Source organism: Aotus nancymaae, unplaced genomic scaffold (genome assembly GCF_030222135.1).
Source record: "Aotus nancymaae isolate 86718 unplaced genomic scaffold, 86718_ANA_hifiasm-v0.15.2.pri h1tg000032l_0, whole genome shotgun sequence".
Taxonomy (NCBI): domain Eukaryota; kingdom Metazoa; phylum Chordata; class Mammalia; order Primates; family Aotidae; genus Aotus; species Aotus nancymaae.
In genome coordinates this window covers 25,511,549-25,529,108 of record NW_026988445.1, presented here as the reverse complement: position 1 = coordinate 25,529,108, position 17,560 = coordinate 25,511,549, and the positions used below count along the sequence as shown (strand labels likewise).

The 17,560-nt window shown below is 39.2% G+C and overlaps 1 protein-coding gene and 1 pseudogene across 8 annotated transcripts in view; both read left to right on the top strand.

Annotated features, from left to right (window-relative positions):
- RGS7 (regulator of G protein signaling 7) overlaps nt 1-17,560 on the top strand; it is a 556,614-nt gene that overhangs the window by 347,704 nt on the left and 191,350 nt on the right. The window lies entirely within an intron of this gene.
- LOC105722147 (large ribosomal subunit protein P1-like) lies at nt 6,019-8,045 on the top strand (annotated as a pseudogene).

Sequence of the window (17,560 nt, the reverse complement as noted above, 5' to 3'; positions counted from 1 at the left end):
GTCTATAATAAGGTCTGTGCAAGACTGTTCATAGCATTTTTTTTACAATAGCCATAAACTGTCAAAAGCAGTATGTTGAGCAAAAGAAGCCAGACACTAGCAGGTGCGTACTGTGAGATTTCATTTAGTAAAGGCAAAACTAAAACACAATGATAGAAATCAGAATTTTAGTTTTTTCTGTCAGGGCATGGGGCAACCTTGGTGCGAACAGATCAGGAGGGTGTTTAAGTACCACAATGGAAACGTTTTGTATCTTAATTGAGGTGGTGCATGCATTATTCAGAACTTTGCAAGTTTTTTTTATGTATGTATTTATTTATTTTTATTTTTTGAGACAGAGTCTCACTCAGTCACCCAGCCTGGAGTGCAGTGGCACAAGCTTGGCTCGCTGCAAGCTCCGCCTCCCAGGTTCCAGCGATTCTCCTGCCTCAGCCTCCCAAGCTGGGACTACAGGCATGCACCACCATGCTTGGTTAATATTTTTGTATTTTTAGTAGAGATGGGGTTTTACCATGTTGGCCAGACTGGTCTCGAACTCCTGACCTCAAGTGATCCGCCCACCTCAGCCTCCCAAAGTGCTGGGATTACAGGCGTAAGCCACTATGCCCGGCCACAAGTTTCAGACTAAAATTCTGTGCATATACTCTGTGCAAAATCTGTATATATAAATTATCCCTCTGTCAAATAGGGCTACACGTTTTGATTAAATTAAACTTCTGTATATTGCTTTTGTTTTGAGCAACTTTGTATGAGAGATTGAGAAATTTGGGCCGTGGTGAAAGATTGGAGCAGTCACCATAACGAATAGGGGAGGAAGCTGGCCATAAACTCGAGTTCCTGAGTGTTTCCTCTCCTTCCTTCTCTCTCAGTCTGTGTTGGGCATCTCATGTATGTGAGCCTGTCGGGGGCTGTTCTTAAGTCTGTCCTAGCGCTGACAACATTGGAATTGTTGGGACTAAGAATGCAATCCCCTGAAGCAGCCTCAGAAGCAAATGATGTTTTTCTCTGACCTTCTCCTGACCTTCTGTCTCTATTCCATTCTCCCCAGAGACTAGAATTCCTCTGCCCCAAGGCAGGACATGGAAATCAGAACCCCTTCTCCTCAAAGCCAGCCATAAAACTACTCATAAAGAAATTCTCTGACCTACCTTGTTGCACTGTAGGTCTTAAGGCCCCCAGTCCAGAGAGAGCCCTGCCCCATACCCAGAAGGAAGGAATGCTGCTCAGAGAGGCCAAGAAGCATCTAGAGGGACAGGCCTTGCTGGGCTTCCCTCTCAGTCTACTAGCATTAGATCATACCCTTTTTGTTCAGTCCATACTTGGTTGAATCTAAGCATAAAAATGGACAATTTCCCCTGTATCTTTAGGTCTTCATTTTTTTTTGTTGTTTTGTTTTGTTTTTGAGACAGAGTCTTGCTCTGTCACCCAGGCTGGAGTACTGTGGCACAATCTTGGCTTACTGTAACCTCCACCTCCTGGGTTCAACCGATTCTCCTGTCTCAGCCCCCCAAGTAGCTGGGACTACAGGCATGCACCACCATGCCTGGCTAATTTTTGTATCTTTATTAGAGATGGGGTTTCACCATATTGGCCAGGCTGGTCTCGAACTCCTGACCTCAGGTGATAGGCCTGCCTCGGTCTCCCAAAGTGTTGGGATTACAGGCGTGAGCCACTACACCCGGCATGGATCTTCATTCTGAAGGCTCCCATGTACACTTTAATTTTGTATGCTTTTTCTCCTATTAATTTACCTCTTGTCAGTGATTTTCAAAATGAATCTTCAGAGGACAAAGGAGAAGCTTTCCCTCCACCCCTATATAATCTATTTATCTGTTTCCTTGCTTCAGATACTGTTCAAATAGGTTTCTTAAGAGTGACCTCTCTATTCTTTTTACCATGTCTCTCCACAGTGCCAGTATCCCCATTATTATACAATATGTAGTCATTATTGTGGAATGAATGAAAAGAGTGAACAAATTGGAAAATGAATTACTAAGCACCAGTAAGAAAGGCTGGGGATGGCAACTGTAAGTTTATAATGGAGGTCTAAGCATTATGTAAATTCTTCAGGATTTCTAGCCCTAGTGTTGGATTAAAGGCAGTAGTCAGAATAATTTAACTTTCTCCTCTTTACACAGCCTGCCTTAGTAGGTGGTGAAATCCTTCTGGGTAGAAATTATGCTTCTGTTATGTTATTTTCTCACAGTGTCCAGCAGAGTTCTAAATGAATCTGGTTCATTAATCAGGTGAGTGGCTGGGTGCGGTAGCTCACATCTGTAGTCCTAGCACTTTGGGAGGCCAAGGTGGGTGGATCACCTGAGGTCAGGAGTTCAAGACCAGCCTGACCTGACCTGGCAGGTGAAATCCTGTCTCTACTAAAAATGCAAAATTAGCTGGGCGTGGTGGCACATGCCTGTAATTTCAGCTACTTGGGAGGCTGAGGCAGGAAAATCACTTGAACCCAGGAGGCGGAAGTTGCAGTGAGCCGAGATTGTGCCATTGCACTCCAGCCTGGTGACAGAGCAAGACTCCTTCTCAAAAAGTAAATAATCAGTGGATCCCGGTAGTACTTTGCTGGAGGCAGGTAGAGGAGTGAGAGAACTTTTTCATGAGGGTTTAGAAATGGGTCAAGATCCTTTTTGTAGTAATTAGGTTTTGATGCAAACTCAGAATCCTTAGTTAAGATAAAACCCTTTATGGAATTCAGTTGTCCTTCCCATCCAAGTTCTCTTCTAATAGTAAGGTTGGCACTTAGGGAACTGCTCACACCACCAGAATATCATAATAGCCATTGTATTGGTACTTTTTTTGTTGTTATTATAAGCAATGATAAAATAAGCATCTTTGTGTATGTGAGTGAGTATATATCTTTGTGCACATTTCTTTATGAGTATATCAATAGGGGAAGTTTTTAAAATAGTGCATGTGTGGAGTTATGATAATGTAAGTGATAACTATAAATTATAAAATGATCCTACAAAGAAACTAACAAGTGTGTGAAAGCTCTTGTTCCCCATCTCTTCTTGAAAGTGATGTGTTATAAAACTTGTTGTTTTCATGTTATCAATGTGTTGTGTGAAAACTTGTATTCATATGTTTTAATTAGAATTTATTGAAGTCTGAATGAGATTATTCATCATCTAATATGAATCATTGTATTTAACTTTTACATGAACATCCTGTGTATATTTCTGCCTGCTTTGCTGTTCGTTTGCTTGTCTCTTCATCAATTTCTCCAAGTATTTTCTTTGTAGTCATCCATTCATTCTTTAGGCACTGAAGATACAGCCATAAGCAAGACAAATAAAATCACTGCTTTCATGAATTGTGTCTAATTGGGCAATTAAACAAATATACATAAAAACTAATGTCAGTAAATATAAAATGTAACAGCAAAATGATGAGTGCAGAGAAGACAAGGTAGAAGAATATACTTTCCATTTTCAATTGATTGCAAACATGTCTTCATAGTGTGTTACCGTTTTTTTAAGACTATGCTTTTCAGAGCAGTTTTAGGTTCAGAGGAAAATGAAAGAAAGGTCAAGAGATTTCCTGTATACCTCTTTCTCTCACATATCCTGGTCTCTCTGATTACCAACACCCCCAAGCAGAGCGGTAAATTTGTTATAGTTCAGTGAACCTACATCGACGCATCATTATCACACGGGGTCCATAGTATACAGTAGGGTTTATTCTAGGTGTTGTACATTCTATAGGTTGTAATGACAAGAATCTGCCGTCAGACGCCAGGCATGGTGGCTCACGCCTATAATTCTAGCACTTTGGGAGGCTGAGGCGGGCCGATCACCTGAGGTCTGGAGTTTGAGACCAGCCTGACTAATGTGGAGAAACCCTGTCTCTACTAAAAATACAAAGAATTAGCTGGGCTTGGTGACACATGCCTGTAATCCCAGCTACTCGGATGGCTGAGGCAGAAGAATTGCTTGAACTTGGGAGGCGGAGGTTGTGGTGAACCAAGATGGTACCATTACACTCCAGCCTGGGCAACAAGAGTGAAATTCCGTCTCAAAAAAAGAAAAAGAATCCACCACTGGAATATCACACAGAATTGTTTCCTTGCCCTAACAATCCTCTATGCTCTACCTGTTCATCTCTTCCTCCCCTGGCAACCAGTGATCTTTCTACTGTCTCCATACTTTTGCCTTTTCCACAGTGTCACATTATTGGAGTCATACAGGACACAGCCTTTTCAGATTGGCTTCTTTCACTTAGTAATACGCATTTAAGGTTCCGCCGTGCCTCCTTACGGCTTGGTAGTTCATTTCTTTCTAGCACTGAATGATGTTGTTTTGTTCTCTGGGTGTACCAGTCATTTTTTTTTTAATTGTTTATAATGCCTTTTCCTTTTATCTGTATAGAAATTTTTAAATTTATGTGAATTCATGTTTGTCAGCCATTTGTTTCATGGCTTCTAGGTTTTGTGTTTTCATTAGAAAGCCTTACTATTTTACTATTTATCCTTACTATTTTACTTTTAAAAGTGTTTCCTTTTTTATACTGTACAGTTAATTCAAATCTCAGTCTTTTGTTTTTGCTTTGGGGCACCTTTTTGAATTCTGTGGATTGACTTCTTACTCTTATTTCAACTAAAAGATCTTCCCAACTCTATACAGGAGATGCTAACATTTTTATAGTTGTATAACTATATTGTGTTAGGTCCTGTACTATTCACTTCCAAATTCATAATTTCATTTTGGAAAAAAATAAAACTTAGCCTATGAAAGCGCGCACGCGCACACACACACACACACACACACACACATACACACACACACACAAAGAGAATTATTCCCATAATATTGTAATATCTGAACCAATGCTGTCCAAGAATTTCTTAATGACATAAGAGTTCTATATTTGCAGTGTCCGGTAAGGCAGTCACTAGCCACATGTGGGTATTGAGCACTTCAAGTGTAGCTAGGAAAATGAGGAACTAACCAGGTGTGGTGGTTCATGCCTGTAATCCCAGCACTTTGGAAAACTGAGGCAGGTGAATCACCTGAGGTCAAGAGTTCGAGACCAGCCTGGCCAACATGATAAAACCCCAATTCTACTAAAAAAATAAAAAATAAAAAAAGTAGCTGGGTGTGGTGGCACATGCCTGTAATCCCAGCTACTCTCAAGGCTGAGGCATGAGACTCACTTGAACCCAGGAGGCAGAAGTTTGCAGTGAGCTGAGATCACGCCACTAAACTCCAGCCTGGGTGACAGAGGGAGACTTTGTATAAAAAAGAAAACAAAGAAAAAAGAAAAAAAATGAGGAACTCAATAGCTACATGTGGCTAGTGGCTAACATATTGAAGAATTCAGTTGTGGGCCATTCAATGCTGAAAAAAAGAAAGTGTTTCCGTCTTATAACCTAATTCACATTGAAGACATAAGTAAGGAGACTTAAAATATTTTCTTCTTTCTTTGTTATCAGATGTTTTGAGTTTTATATCTATTAAGGGATAATTACTATACAATAACCTGGATAGCTGTAAAGTATAAAATCTTGATGCATTTTGACACAATGAATATATCCCTAAAACCATAACCATAATCAAAATAGTAGAAATTTTCATTCCCCCCAAAAGTTTCCTTGGGCCTTTTTTGAAACCCATTGTTCTTCGTTTTCCATCACCCCACCCCATCCCTAGTCACCACTGTTCTGCTTCTTGTCAGGAACGACATCTTCTTTCCCCCATCCACATTTCAGTGAAGATCAGGTGAGGTGACTGGATATCCTACACCAACCTGATAGTAATAACACCCCACTTCTCCACAGTGGGGTGGTGTCAGAAGAAGCCTAGGGGAGTATCAAGACTTCTACCATCAAACAGTGGTGACCAGGCCACCCCCACTACAGTGTCAAATTTCTACCCTCACCTGGTGGCCATGAAACAGCATTTCCCTCTTCCAGAGGAGTGGTGTCATCAAAAGCCAACTACAACAGAGGTTTAAATTAAATCCAGAATCGCGTAACAAAATACAAAGATGTCCAGGTTTCAATTTTAAAAAATACTCATCAGGCCAGGCGCAGTGGCTCACGCCTATAGTCTCAGCACTTTGGGAGGCCAAGGTGGGTGGATTGCTTGAGGCCTAGAGTTTGAGACCAGCCTGGCCAACATGGTGAAACCCTATCTCTACTGCAAATACAGAAATTAGTTGAGCGTGGTGGCACACATTAGTAGTCTTAGCTACCTGGCAGGCTGAGACACGAGAATCACTTGAGTCTGGGAGGTAGAGGTTGCAGCGAGCCAAGATTGCACCACTGCACTCCAGCCTGGGTGACAGAGCGAAACCCTGTTTTAACAACAACAAAATACTCATCATACCAAGAACCAGGAAGATCTCAAACTAAATGGAAAAATATATATATCAATCGTTGTCAAGATTGAGATAACAGAGATAATAGATTAGCTTACAAAGACTTTGAAGTATCCATGACAAACTTGTCCAGCTTGTGGCCCAGGACATCTTTGAATATGTCCCAAAAGAAATTCGTAAACTTTCTTAAGACGTTATGAGTTTGTTTTGTGATTTTTAAAAATCTCGTCAGCTATCATTAGTGTTAGTGTATTTTATGTATGGCCCAAGGTAATTCTTCATCCAGCGTGGCCAGGGAAGCCAGAAAAACTGGACACCCCTGTCTATGATAAAAATTATTTAGTGATAATAACAATATGCTTTAAGCATACTAAAAATTGGAAGGCCTCAGAAAATAAATAGAGATCCTCAGCAAATAAATAGAAGATATAAAAAAACTGGAAACTTTAGGACTGAAAAAGACAATAACAAAAAGCAAAACTCAGTGGATGGCTTGATGACAAAACTGACGTGACGGAAGAAACCACTAGGCAGTGAAATAGAAGGTAGAACAACAGAAATTACCTAATCTGAACAGCAGAGAGTAAGCAGACTGACAAAAAGAAACATGGCCTCTGGGATGGAAATCTTTTATGGGTTTATAACAAAAGATCTAACATTGGTGTCATTGGGGTTATGACAGGATAGGAGAAAGATGATGGGGACTAAAAAAGCACTTGAAGAATCTTTCCTCAGCTGCCGCCAGGGTGCTTGGTCCTTCCGAGGAAGCTAAGGCCACATTGGGGCGAGGCCCTCACTTCATCTGGTGACTAGCACCACGTCCAGCAACACGAGCCCCATGCTCGCCCATGCCATGGCCTCCGTCTCTGAGCTTGTCTGCATCTACTCAGCCTTCATTCTGCACGATAGTGAGGTGACCGTCACAGAGGATAAGATCAATGCCGTCATTGAAGCAGCCAGTGTAAATGTTGAACCTTTTTGGTTCAAGAGGAAAATGCTTGTTTGCAAAGACCTCAGCCAGCATCAACGCTGGGAGCCTCATATGCAACGTAGGGGCTGGTGGACCTGCTCCAGCAGGAGGTCCTACCCGCTCCACTGCTGCTGCTCCAGCTGAGGATAAGAAAGTGGAAGCAAAGAAAGAAGAATCTGAGGAGTCTGATGATGACATGGGCTTTGGTCTTTTTAACTAAACCTCTTTTATAAGGTGTTCAATAAAAAGCTGAACTTTAAAAATAAAAAAGTACTTGAAGAAATAATGACTTAAAAACATCACAATCATAGCAAAGACATAAACCTTCAGTTGAAGAAGTTGAGAGAAGCCCAAACAGGGTAAATAAACCCAGTGAAACCCCTACCAAGCCACTTAATAAACATTTGAAAACTGCAGACAGCAACAAAACAAACATCTTGAAAGCGATCGGGGAAAATGACAGCTTAACTAGAAGAGAAAAATGATTCCTACAACAGCAGACTTCTCATCAGAAACCATGAATACCAGAGGAAAGTGGCACAACATTTTTCCTTTCCTGCTGAAAAGAATTGTCAGTCCATCATCCTCTGCCTAGCAAACATCTTCTTGAGGCATAACAGGAAAATTAAAACATTCTCAGGTGAAGGAAAACTAACAGAATTTGTCACCAGCTGACTAACTCTAACAGAATGACTGAAAGGAATTTTCTAAACAAAAGGGAAACAATAAGAAAGGGAACCTTGGAATATCAGAATAGAACAAAACATGGGAAGCGAACATGTAAGAAATACAATCAACTTATCTTCTCTTGATTTTCTGATTTTTTTTTTCTGAGACAGTCTTGCTCTGTTGCCCAGGCTGGAGTGCAGTGGCACGATCTTGGCTCACCGCAACCTCTGTCTCTCTGTCTCCTGGATTCAAGTGATTCTCCTGCCTCAGCCTCCCAAGTAGCTGGGACTACAGGCATGTGTCTCCTTCCCAGCTAATTTCTATATTTTATTAGACATGGGATTTCCCCATGTTGGTTAGGCTGGTCTTGAACTCCTGATCTCAAATGATCTGCCCACCTCGGCCTCCCAAAGTGCTAGGATTACAGGTGTGAGCCACTGCACTCAACCTTCTGAATTATTTTTGATTGTTGAAGAAAAAAATGTAACAATATCTGATGTGATTCTAAATGTACATAGAGGAATTAGCTAAAAAATATTAAAAATTGGGAAGAGTAAAGGAACAGGAAGGGACCTAGGGTTCCATACTTCACTCACATTGGTAAAGTGATTACACCAGAAGGCTGTAATAAGTTGTGTGAATATAACTTTATCAACACCAAAAAAGAGCTACAAAACAATGGATTCAAAAACATTCAAAACAATGGATTCAAAACAATGGATTCAAAATAATGGATTCAAAAATATTTAGAGCTGGGTGCAGTGGCTCACACCTGTAATCTTAGCACTTTGGGAGCCTGAAGCAGGCAAGTTACTTGAGCCCAGGAGATTGAGACCAGCCTGGGCAACATAACAAGACACTGTCTCTACAAATGATAATAATAATAATAATAATAATAATAATAATAAAAACACAGTGAGCCATGATGGCGCCATTGTACTCCAACCTGGGCAATAGAGGGAGACACAGTCTTAAATAATATTAATATTAATAAGCTTACTTTATATGTAGTTGCAAAAAACTGAGTGTTTTCCTCTGAAATTGAGAATAAGGTGAAGATTTATTTAACAAAATGTTGAAATTTCTAGTCAGGGCAATAAGGCAAGAAAAAAAAATAAGAGATATACAGATCAGAAAGGAAGAAATTGAAAACTTCTCCTCTTTGCAGATGATATGATATTTACCTGTTAAATCCCAAAATATCAATAAAAAAACCTTCTAAAACTAAAAATCAAATCCAGAAAGATTACAGGATATACAACAAACAGGCAAAAGTAAATTACATTTTTATATACTAACAATGAATATGCGGATGCTGAAATCAAAAACACAATACCATTTTAAATTGTTCAAAAATTACATAGATGTTAATCTAATGAAGTTCGTTCAGGACTTGAATGCTGACAACTGCAAAAAGAAATAAAAGAAGATGTGAATAAATGGAGAGGCATACTTCAAATATATGAAGAATGACCTTGTGTAAAGGCAGTTTTCTCCAAATTGATACACAAGTTTAATGAAATTCCTTTCAAAATCTCTGCAAGATTTTTTTGTATATATAGACAGGATAATTCTAAGATTTATAAAGAAAGCAAATGAAATAGAACAGGTAAAACAATTTTGAAAGAAAAATAACGTAGAAGGAATTTATTATATGTTTATATTATATATCCAAGACATTACATAACTCCAGTAAACAGAACTGTGTGGTATTGGTAGAAGGATAGACACGTAGATCAATAAAACGGAATAAATAACCTAGAAATAGATCCATGCAAATAGACACAAAGGATTTTTTACAGAGATGGAAAAGCGATTCAACTGAGGAAATATTACTTTGTCCAGAAATGGTGTTACAGCTATTGGACATTCATAGGCAAAAAGAAAGTTCAACATTCATGGACAAAAACTGGAGTTTCACTTTGCCTCCCAGGCTGGAGTGCAGTGATGCGATCTCAACTCACAAACACTAATGCAAAATGGAACACTAAAACTAAAAAAAATTCAGGAAAAACAGTAGGAGAAATTGGGTATCTTAGTCTAGGCAAAGAGTTCTTAGATTTGACACCATAATCTATAAAAAGTTGAAAAATTGGACCTCATCAAAATTTAAAACTTTTTTTTTTTTCTGAAAAAGACCCTGTTAAGAGGGTGAAACAGCAAGCTACAGAGTAAAAGAAAATATCTGTAAACCACATATCCGAGAAAGGACTAGTATGTAGAATACAAAAAGAACGCTGAAAAAGCAATCACACGCACACACAAATCAATTAGAAAATGATCAAAAGACATGAAGAGATGTTTCACAGAAAAGGATGTACCTACACCAAAAAAGCGTGTGAAAACATGTTCAATACCATTAGCCACCAGGGAGACACAAATGAAATCGACACATACTCTCAGAATGGTTAAACTGAAAAACAGTAACACTATGTTAGCAAGGATGGGAAGAAACTGAATCACTTCTACATCGCTGGTAGGAAGGTAAAATGGCTCAGGCCCTCTGGAAAATAGTTTGGCCCTTCCTTCCTTCCTTCCTTCCTTCCTTCCTTCCTTCCTTCCTTCCTTCCTTCCTTCCTTCCTTCCTTCCTGCCTTCCTTCCTTCCTCCCTCCCTCCCTCCCTCCCTCTCTCTCTTTCTCTCTTTCTCTCTCTTTCTTCTTTCCTTCTTTCCTCTCTTTTTTCTCCCTTTTTTCCTTCCTTCATTCCTATCTTCCTTCCTTTGTCTGTTGTTCTTTCTTTTTCTTTCTTTCTTTCTCTTTCTTTCTTTTTCTTTCTTTCTTTCTCTTTCTTCTTTTTCTTTCTTTCTTTCTTCTTTTTAAATTTCACTTTATTTTTTGAGACAGAGTCTCACTCTGTCATCCAGGCTGGAGTGCAGTGGTGCAATCTCGACTCACTGCAACCTCCACCTCCTGGGTTCAAGCAATTCTCATGCTTCAGCCTCCTGAGTAGCTGACTACAGGCGTGGGCCACCACACGTAGCTAATTTTATTTTTTTTAGTAAGGATGGGGTTTTGCCATGTTGGCTAGGCTGGTCTCGACCTCCTGAGCTCGGCAAATCTGCCTAATTTGGTCTTCCAAAGTGCTAGGATTACAGGTATAAGCCACCAAGCCCAGCCTGGCTGTCTCTCTGTAAAATAAATATGCACCTACCGCAGGACCTAGCGATGGAACTCCTAGGCATTTATCCCAGATAAATATAAACTTATATTCACACAAAAACCTGTTAACACAACTGACAAGCCAAATGGCCTTCAACAGGTGAACAATTAGACACACTATGGTGTATCAATACCCCAGAATAACATTTGCTAATAAGTAGGAATGAATTATTGATATGTGCAGCAACCTAGATAAATCTCCAGTGAAGTATGTTCAGTGGGGGGGGAAAAAGCCAATCCCAAAAGTTTGCAGACTGTGTGACTTCATTTACATAACTCTCTTGAAATAGGGATTAATGGTTGCCAGGGGTTAAGGACAAATGTGTGTGACTGTATAAATGAATATCATGACAGATCCTTGTGGTGATGGCAAGCGTGTGTGATTGTATAAATGAATATCATGACAGATACTATTCAAAATTTATTTTTAATGGTATTGAACACTTCATGTTAAACATTTTCTGATTATTTTACAAGGTGTTCTCGTGTAATTAAAGATTCTTGCCAAGTGCCGTGGCTCATGCCTATAATACCAGCACTTTGGGAGGCTAAGAGGGGAGAATCTTGAGGTCAGGAGTTCGAGACCAGCCTGGCCAATTAGTCTCTACTAAAAATACAAAAATTAGCTGGGTGTGGTGGCAAGTGCCTGTAATTCCAGCTGCTTGGGAGGCTGAGGCAGGAGAATTTCTTGAACCCAGGAGGCAGAGGTTGCAGTGAGCCGAAATTGTGCCACTGCACTCCAGCCTGGGTGACAAAGAGTGAGACTCCGTCTCAAAAGAAAATTTTTTTTAATTTTATAACTTTGAAAGTGTAAAGCTTATTTAGGTAGTAATGACACCTAAACAATACCATTACTAATTTAAAATACAAAAAGATCTCAGTGAGTTAAAGAATCCTATATTTTATGTTGGGTCTTTGAAAGATACAATTAAAATCCTGACTAGTCCTTGAGTCTCCGCCAGGTTCTGTGCTCAGAACCTTTAAACCATGAATAAAAGAATAATACAGCACTTGTGCCCAAGTGGTTAACAGTTTGGTGGTGCATCAGTAGATAATATGGACTCAGTGTGTTAAGAGATGTGATGGAAGGATAGACATAATGCTATGTGATCCTAGGGGAGGGACCTTTAATTTAGTGTGGGATGGAGGGTGAGGAAGGCAATAACTGAGATGACTTCCAGGAGAAAGAAAGTAACACTTGGGCTGTGTCTGAAATGGAGAAATTTATTCCAACCAGAAAAAAAGAATACGTTTAAAGGCATCAACATATGAAGCATCATGCTACAGCTAAAGGATGTCAAGTTGATGCTTTTACGTTAGGCAGTTCAGAAGAGGAAACGGTTGGGAAGCTGAGAGAGCAAAAGGAGTCAAGCTCTTGAAAGCTATTCAGGTGCCAGTGAAAAGGCCATTGAAGACTTTTCATTCAGGGAGAGGTATATTTAAATATGCATTTGGGGTGACCTGTTCTTGTTTCGGTTCTGGACATTTCACTTATTGCATTTATGCAATAAATGAAACGTTTTGTTATTTCGTTTCTGAGACATGGTAGATACTTTAATGGAAACTTACGTGTGAAGATAGCATATCATGCAACAAAAACCCGGTAGGTGTTACGTTTCCTATGGCAGCTGCGTAGTCTCTACTAGAGGAAGTTTTTTTATTTGTTAATCAATAAACATCTTCTTTATCTCATATGCCCTTCATAGAGGCAGTTAGATAGTTAGAGATGGACTGTGTGTAGCTGGAAAAAAAAAATGTATGTGTTGAGGGCAAGAATGATCAACTAGGCTTTTCTTTATGCCTACCAGCTAGCATATGGAATTGATTAATCGATTGATAAATAATTTCTTCTAATGTGTTCCAATATAGTAACTATGAATTGGACCCAAAATTCATACTTATATGTGAACATTTTACACATGTATTTATTACTTATTTTATTTTCTTTGAGTCTAAAGAACCATAGAACTAAAACATAAAAATATAAAATGGTCTTTTAATAGGGATCCAATATCCCCATCCTAAGATCACCCTAACACTGCAGACTTAGTTGTCCCTTGATTTTTTTTCAACCTTCTTTATCAAAATAAAGGCTGCACATCAAGGAACCCTATTTTGCTTCCCTCTCTTAACTCCGCATTTCCCACATTAGTGTCACCATCAGAGGTGGAAGTGATGTTCCTCAGCAGGCTGTTTGGGAAGAGCTTCTTCAGTTGATGAGGACTCCTCCTGAGCTCCAGTAGAGGGCCGGAAACAACCCAGAGGGTCGCCTCCATTCCCTTTTATCCCCTCATTGTCATCTTAGCTGCTTCGCTGTTTCTGCTGCCTATGTTTAAAGCTTCTTAGGCTTCAAAGAGACAAAAATGCCTGCTTTGTGTCTAAAGAGATATTTTTGTGACTTCTGGAATTTACACAACAAAGATTAAAATCTAGCTAAATTCCCATGATCTTGATGAAATATCTGCTCAAGGAAGCGCCAAGGAGCTCTACCCCAGAACTCTAATTTGTTTTCATTGTACCTTGCCAGAAGGTAGGGAAATATAGTTTTACTTGTCCTATCCCTGGAACACACTAGTAGTAATTGCAATGAATATCAGATTTCCATCCCGTTGATTTGCAGATTCAGGTTATATCAACAAAACCCAACATTTTCTGTGACTCTGCACTTAGAGCAAGGGCGTAGAACTCTGAAGAGCACAACATCGAAAGAAAATGTAATCAGCTAGATAATTAGCTTTTTGCCATGACATCTGCAAATGCATTTAAATGACTGCTAAACAACATTTTTAAAGTCTTGCAGGCAAATGCTTTAAATGTATCTCAGATTTACTGAAAGGAAACATATCTGTTTTGATTATTTTGTTTCCAATGACCTTTGAGATTTCATGGGTGTTATTAGCTATGGAATATTAGAAGAGCTTTTTATCATAAGTTTGATCCCGTTTCAAACTGTGATTATGATAATGAGGCCAGGCACAGTGGCTCATGCCTGCAATCCCAGCACTTTGGGAGGTCGAGGCAGACAGATCACGAGGTCAGGAAACCAAGACCATCCTGGCTAACACAGTGAAACCCCATCTCTACTAAAAATACAACAAAAATAGCTGGGCATGGTGGCATGTGCCTGTAGTCCCAGCTACTCAGGAGTCTGAAGCAAGAGAATCGCTTGAACCTGGGAGGTGGAGGTTGCAGTGAGCCGAGATCATGCCACTGCATTCCAGTCTGGGTCACAGAGTGAGACTCCATCTCAAAAAATAAAAATGTATAATAAATAAAATAGATAATGAGAGATTCACTGGAGTGTCATAACATAATAGATGGAGTCACCGTTAGAGCTGACTTTTTCAGCATTTTGACTCCTTTCTGTATAGAGTATATGTCTATAAACAGTGAGTCATACCTTCAGTAAACATTTAATGATGATCTGTGTTGAGACACTTTGAAGAGAATAATGGAAACGTGAGTATGATGTCATTTCTTCTCTCAAGGGACTGACAGATCAGTTAGTTTGCTTCACTCGACAGTCTTTCTTTCTTGTTCCTAAAACTGCAGATCCTCAGCCAAACTTCTACAGAAATGCAATAGCTGTTTATCACATGCTATTTGATGATGATTAACATTTATTGTGCCTACTTCAAGGAACCAAGAATAATGTTGGAAAAATGAATTTTAGTATATAGAAAGTCTTCTATTTAATGAGAGGTTTTAAGAATAGTTAGCTGAGCATGGCTGCTCACACCATGTAATCCCAGTGCTTTGGGAGGCTGAAGCAGGAGGATCATTTGAGGCCAGGATTTCAAGATGAGTCTGGGCAATATAGTGAGACCCTATCGCTCTAAAAAATTTAAAAAAAAAAAAAAAATGCCAGGCATGGTGGCTTGCACCTGTAATCCCAGCTTCTCGGAGGTTGGGGCATTGCTTGAGCCCAGGAATTTGAACCTGGGTGAGGTGAAGTGAGACCCTGTCAAAAAAAGAAGGAGAAGAAGAGTTATAACATCAAAACATGGAGGATGATTTATGATGTTCACTAAATAAACAATATTTGTATTGTCAGCACTGTGTCTGTATGGTTCTGAGCCTTCAGCAAAGGTATTTGGGCAGTGCAAAGAGCCTGTCCATTTCCCTGAAAGAGAAACACTGCAAAGATCAGCGTCTTTGCCTCAGGATTAATTTGTGCACCTTCTATGGTGATTAAAAGCTAAAGTTTTCACTAATGTCTTTAGCTGAATTTTGCTTGCTTACAAAGTCCTCATATCTTATATTTACAAATATTTTGCTATCTTTTTTTCATGAAAGCTTAATATTATTGCAAACCCCTAATTCAGATTCAGTTTGTGAATAGCTGTGGGCGACACCTGTAGCTGAAGATGGGGGCTAATCTGTGGGGGCGGGGGCGTGGACTGTAATGGAAGTCAGACAGGCTTAGAACAGGGCCTGGTTCAGTCCTTTCTACTCCGCAGGGTCAACGTGAGGAAGTTCGTTTGCCATTCAGGTCCATGGCATGGGTGAGAACATTTTGTTGAAGTTTAAGATCAATTTAACATCATGTTTAATAATACTGATGTTGAAATTACGTGCCAGTAGAATATTCTTTGCATGAGGGATACCATTCTTTTTAAACTTTCTCAAGATAGAATAAGGGGAGGGAGTCTTGCTATTTATTCATCCATTCTTTTGACATTTACTGATCATCTTTTACCTGTCAGGCACTGGTCTGGGTGTTTGGGATCCAGAGATGAATAATGCATACTCCTGGCCTTCAAGGAACTTCTAGTGCCAGAAGACAGAAAAATAAAGACAGGATGATAAGACCATTGATAAGTAAAAAGAATGATAAAGATATTGATAGAACATAAATAAGAAACACTTTACCTAGTAAGATAGGGCGGAGTGGGCAGAACAGGCTTTCTGGAGTAGGTAATGTTTGAATTGAATTTTATAGACTCAGTTGAGATTCACCACAGGAAAAAGAGATGAAGATGGAATAGCATTAGCAAAGTCATGGAAGGAAGAAACAGTATCGCAGGTAGAAAACTATGAGCAGTGTGACGAGGAAGAATTCTGCTTGCTTGTTTTTGCTTGTTTTCATTTTAAGTAATATGCTGCTAGGACTAGATGATAATGAAACCTCTGCAGCTTCTGCTAAGTAGAGGGAGCACAAAGCTCTGTAACTCTAAAAGTGATAAATGCCTGTAAGAATTCAAAATCAGAGGACGGTCACTGACCAGGGCTAAGTGTTCCATAGGCTGTAGTCAAAGTGGAATTTCAAAAAACTCCACAAGTTACCTTGAGGGCTCCAAAATCAAGACAAATATAACACTATCATATTCTACATATACATTATATGTAAAAAAAAAAAATTTAGCAGACCCAGCCATTTATTTATTTATTTATTTAATATAAAGCTGGGAAATTGCTGTAAAGGTGGCATTCCTACTACACTTCTGGCTGTGATGCCCCATGTTAAATTTGAGCCATGCTTCTCAAGATGACTCTGCAAAAACACGTTTCACTAAATAAACAAGATACTGGATTTTTCCCCTCCTTCTCTCTCTATCTATCTCTTCAAGGAGTTGAGGTCTTACTCTTATAGATGCAGCATAGGTTAACATGGTGAGTTTGGGTATGAATTTAAATTTTAAAATCCATAATGTTTCAGACTAAAACCATAAATATGTTGGGGTGATCACACAATAAAAAACTACTATAGCGGCTGCCAGGTGACACTAACAGTTGCTCAAGTCCAATTAAATTGACTCCTTCAGAGCTGAATGGAGAATTCACTTGTGGCAGAAATACTCATAAGTAGGCTAAGAAAGAAAGTTTTCTATTCTCTGAATTAAACATACTTTTAAATTAGGCTTCTTTATATTCCTTTCTGCTCAGGAAAAAAAAAAAAAAAAACAAGAAAAAAGGAAAGAAAGCAAAACAGAACAGAATATTTTTTAAAAAACTTAGTCTCTAAGAGCATTTTTAAAGTCATTTTTCACAATTAAAAAAAAATGTATAGTCCTGGAATGAATGTTTGGCTGTCTTCAAAAGAATGCAAAATTTCCAGTGGCTGCTCACATATGTTCCTCAAATAGATGCTCAACTCTGAAAAATGAGCAGGGTGCCTGGGGATTGTGCGGAAGATTTGTGTATCTGAGATTCAACATTGGTCAAGGATCACTACATATATATGTGAAAAGCTGAGTTCTCCTTTTCTTTTTCAAAGGGAAGATTATGCTTCAAGACAACTTAGCCTATAAGGATGAACACAACGCTGGGACACTGTCAGCTGACTTCTGGAGAATGATCTCCTTTCCTTTAGACCTTCAGAGCTGTTTTAGTATAACTTCCCTTAAGATCTGGATGAATCTGCCTTCCCAAATGCGTTTAAATCAATGGCAGCTGTAAAAGGAACAGCTATATAAGAACGCAAGTTCAAGT